Source organism: Schistocerca serialis, unplaced genomic scaffold, assembly GCF_023864345.2.
Source record: "Schistocerca serialis cubense isolate TAMUIC-IGC-003099 unplaced genomic scaffold, iqSchSeri2.2 HiC_scaffold_295, whole genome shotgun sequence".
NCBI classification, from domain to species: Eukaryota; Metazoa; Arthropoda; class Insecta; order Orthoptera; family Acrididae; genus Schistocerca; species Schistocerca serialis.
In genome coordinates, this window is record NW_026047863.1 from 167,501 (window position 1) to 172,500 (window position 5,000).

General features: G+C 51.5%; 1 non-coding gene across 1 annotated transcript in view; it reads right to left on the reverse strand.

Annotated features, from left to right (window-relative positions):
* The window catches only part of LOC126444678 (small subunit ribosomal RNA), a 1,909-nt gene extending 666 nt beyond the window's left edge, over nucleotides 1–1,243 (reverse strand). Inside the window, exon 1 of the ribosomal RNA XR_007582685.1 lies at nucleotides 1–1,243. This exon is cut by the window's left edge and continues 666 nt beyond it. This is a non-coding gene — a ribosomal RNA (small subunit ribosomal RNA).
* Between the last annotated feature and the right edge of the window lie 3,757 nt (nucleotides 1,244–5,000).

Consider the following 5,000-nt stretch of genomic DNA (forward strand, 5'->3'; position numbering starts at 1 on the left):
AATTCCTTTAAGTTTCAGCTTTGCAACCATACTTCCCCCGGAACCCAAAAGCTTTGGTTTCCCGGAGGCTGCCCGCCGAGTCATCGGAGGAACTGCGGCGGATCGCTGGCTGGCATCGTTTATGGTTAGAACTAGGGCGGTATCTGATCGCCTTCGAACCTCTAACTTTCGTTCTTGATTAATGAAAACATACTTGGCAAATGCTTTCGCTTCTGTTCGTCTTGCGACGATCCAAGAATTTCACCTCTAACGTCGCAATACGAATGCCCCCGCCTGTCCCTATTAATCATTACCTCGGGTTCCGAAAACCAACAAAATAGAACCGAGGTCCTATTCCATTATTCCATGCACACAGTATTCAGGCGGGCTTGCCTGCTTTAAGCACTCTAATTTGTTCAAAGTAAACGTGCCGGCCCACCGAGACACTCAATAAAGAGCACCCTGGTAGGATTTCAACGGGGTCCGCCTCGGGACGCACGAGCACGCACGAGGCGGTCGCACGCCTTCGGCTCGCCCCACCGGCAGGACGTCCCACGATACACGCCAGTTAAACACCGACGGGCGGTGAACCAACAGCGTGGGACACAAATCCAACTACGAGCTTTTTAACCGCAACAACTTTAATATACGCTATTGGAGCTGGAATTACCGCGGCTGCTGGCACCAGACTTGCCCTCCAATAGATACTCGTTAAAGGATTTAAAGTGTACTCATTCCGATTACGGGGCCTCGGATGAGTCCCGTATCGTTATTTTTCGTCACTACCTCCCCGTGCCGGGAGTGGGTAATTTGCGCGCCTGCTGCCTTCCTTGGATGTGGTAGCCGTTTCTCAGGCTCCCTCTCCGGAATCGAACCCTGATTCCCCGTTACCCGTTACAACCATGGTAGGCGCAGAACCTACCATCGACAGTTGATAAGGCAGACATTTGAAAGATGCGTCGCCGGTACGAGGACCGTGCGATCAGCCCAAAGTTATTCAGAGTCACCAAGGCAAACGGACCGGACGAGCCGACCGATTGGTTTTGATCTAATAAAAGCGTCCCTTCCATCTCTGGTCGGGACTCTGTTTGCATGTATTAGCTCTAGAATTACCACAGTTATCCAAGTAACGTGGGTACGATCTAAGGAACCATAACTGATTTAATGAGCCATTCGCGGTTTCACCTTAATGCGGCTTGTACTGAGACATGCATGGCTTAATCTTTGAGACAAGCATATGACTACTGGCAGGATCAACCAGGGAGCTGCGTCAACTAGAGCTGAGCAGCCGGCCGCCCGGGAGTGTGTCCCGGGGGCCCGCGCGAACACGCAAGCGTCCGCTCAATTATTCTGCAAACAGGAGGAGGCTGAGCTCCCCTGCACAACACACCTCGAAACCCTCTCAGGTCCCGGCGGCGCGCAGCGCCGTCCTAAGTACTTGGTCGGGTTCGAGAGAGGCGCAATCGCCCGGAGTTAGGCGAGTAGACGCTTTAGGTGCGACCACCCGTGCTCCCAACTGAGCTTGCCGCTGCCGACAGAGGCCCGGGAGCGTGCTGTCGTGGCATTGCCGGCGGGAGACAACACGCGCCACCTACGGTGACCGGCAGCTCCAACGCCAGCGCCACAGAAGGACAAAAGCCCCACTTGGGTGCCGAAGCGAACTCTCCCAGCACAGCGCACGCGCCAACACGTCCGCACAGCTGCGATACAAACCACCTGCGAGAACCGCTGGGGCGACCGAGCAGCAGACGGCGTCGCGGCGCCGAGCGCCGGGCGGCGGCGCATCCTCAGCGCACACAGTCCTCAATCGGACCAGCACACTGCAGATGGCCACCGCGCTTCGCACCGGGCCCGCGAGGACCTACTTTGGCCGCAAGGCGCCGCGAGCAGGGGGCCCCGGCGCGCAGCTGCGCCGCCTGCCGCGTCCGTCGGCCGGCGCGCCTGCCACTGGCCGCCCCCACCAGCCGGCTGTAGCGCGTGCGCCCACGCACCGCGCTGCCAGCACGCCGGGCGGCCCCCCCTCACCGGCCGGGGACAGTCTCACCCAGCCACCGCCGCGTATCGCCTCACACCCAGATCCCCCCTTTCACGTTCGTGGGCATGGTGGGTATCCCTGAAACAACCAGTTAATAGCTCGACCGATCGTCGCCAACACTGATTCACCTCTAGCGAGAACAACCGCACCACAACGGGTTACCTGTTGTTCATTTGCGTAACGTCACCAGCAAACGTAGACGTCCATCGCCATTTGCAACGAGTATTGCATGCCTGTGTCAGGTGTCACAACACACTACGTCTGCCCACATAGACGCAACAACATGTGCACGCCTCGAGAACACGTGGAAGGTAGCCCCCGTACGTATGCGGTGTCCATTGCGCGAACGACTGTCAGCCGGCCTCTGCAGGATGTCGCAGATGTGGAACGCGGTGCAACATGCTATCACGGTGTGTGAGAAGAGACGACTACGTCCGAATACACGCTCCACTACATCAACAGACTGCTCATGCTGATCGCCATCGAGGGCGTCCGTTCCTCCCACACGTCTGAATGGCGTACCACACTGCAATCCAGCTCTTATAGGGAGACGACACGTAGCTGCGTGCACAATATTTGGACTGTATGGTCTGCCGTTGCTAGGCGCAGTCGTCGTACGGTCACACATGTGCCACGATGTATCATTCAGTACATACGGACCAATGTGCAGTACAGTTTGTGGGTTTTGCGTACATCGGCGGACAGGTGACAGGCCGTACCACAACGTAGGCTGAGTACGTCGGCATGCGAAGGGCATTGAACATGCAAACTTCTCAACGACCAGCTTGCGAAGGCAGGGGGGAAGGGGGGGGGGGCATGTACGTCCTGCTGCTATCCACATTACAGTGTATAGCAGGAGCATGTGGAAAGTCAGCAACACCTGCAAGGTGTTTAACATGACGCGATACACAGGGGACCGGGCAGTGCGAATAGCGAACTATATTGCGAGGGTTGCGGTTAGGCAACACTACACTAATTTAACGAGTTGCATAACAATTACAGAGCAGGTTAAGGCGCAATATAGGTTAGGTTAAGGCACAACATGGGTTACGTTAAAGCACAACATGGGTTACGTTAAAGCACAACATGGGTTACGTTAAAGCACAACATGGGTTACGTTAAAGCACAATTTAGGTTACGTTAAAGCACAATTTAGGTTACGTTGAAGCACAATTTAGGTTACGTTGAAGCACAATTTAGGTTACGTTGAAGCACAATTTAGGTTACGTTGAAGCACAATTTAGGTTACGTTGAAGCACAAATTAGGTTACGTTGAGGCACAAATTAGGTTACGTTGAGGCACAAATTAGGTTACGTTGAGGCACAAATTAGGTTACGTTGAGGCACAATATGGGTTAGGTTGAGGCACAATATGGGTTAGGTTGAGGCACAATATGGGTTAGGTTGAGGCACAATATGGGTTAGGTTGAGGCACAATATGGGTTAGGTTGAGGCACAAATTGGGTTAGGTTGAGGCACAATATGGGTTAGGTTAAGGCACAATATGGGTTAGGTTAAGGTACAATATGGGTTAGGTTAAGGTACAATATGGGTTAGGTTAAGGTACAATATGGGTTAGGTTAAGGTACAATATGGGTTAGGTTAAGGTACAATATGGGTTAGGTTAAGGCACAATATGGTTTAGGTTAAGGCACAACATGGGTTAGGTTAAGGCACAACATGGGTTAGGTTAAGGCACAACATGGGTTAGGTTAAGGCACAACATGGGTTAGGTTAAGGCACAACATGGGTTAGGTTAAGGCACAATATGGGTTAGGTTAAGGCACAATATGGGTTAGGTTAAGGCACAACATGGGTTAGGTTAAGGCACAATATGGGTTAGGTTAAGGCACAACATGGGTTAGGTTAAGGCACAACATGGGTTAGGTTAAGGTACAATATGGGTTAGGTTAAGGTACAATATGGGTTAGGTTAAGGTACAATATGGGTTAGGTTAAGGTACAATATGGGTTAGGTTAAGGTACAATATGGGTTAGGTTAAGGTACAATATGGGTTAGGTTAAGGTACAATATGGGTTAGGTTAAGGTACAATATGGGTTAGGTTAAGGCACAACATGGGTTAGGTTAAGGCACAACATGGGTTAGGTTAAGGCACAACATGGGTTAGGTTAAGGCACAACATGGGTTAGGTTAAGGCACAACATGGGTTAGGTTAAGGCACAACATGGGTTAGGTTAAGGCACAACATGGGTTAGGTTAAGGCACAACATGGGTTAGGTTAAGGCACAACATGGGTTAGGTTAAGGCACAACATGGGTTAGGTTAAGGCACAACATGGGTTAGGTTAAGGTACAATATGGGTTAGGTTAAGGCACAACATGGGTTAGGTTAAGGCACAACATGGGTTAGGTTAAGGCACAACATGGGTTAGGTTAAGGCACAACATGGGTTAGGTTAAGGCACAACATGGGTTAGGTTAAGGCACAACATGGGTTAGGTTAAGGCACAACATGGGTTAGGTTAAGGCACAACATAGGTTAGGTTAAGGCACAACATAGGTTAGGTTAAGGCACAACATAGGTTAGGTTAAGGCACAACATAGGTTAGGTTAAGGCACAACATACGTTAGGTTAAGGCACAACGTAGGTTAGGTTAAGGCACAACGTAGGTTAGGTTAAGGCGCAATGTAGGTTAGGTTAAGGTACGATATAGCTGAGGTTAAGGTACAATATCGCTTAGGTTAAGGTACACATTGTTGTAGGGAAAGGTGTATTGGGGGGGGGGGGGGCGGCAGGTTCGTTGATAGTGATTATCGTAAGTGCATGCCTGCGGGATCATCCGATTTGTCACGTCAGGATGCACTTGTGGCTCATGACAGGCGGCGCTCCGATTCCAAGGTTATGGCAGATGTGTGTCTTTCATTCCTGCCATTGTTTGTGTACTGTGACAGGAGGCAGTATTGTGATGTTGGGTGCACCCCTGTGTAGGACATGTGTGGGTGTTCGTGGCTTAACTGAGCAATGG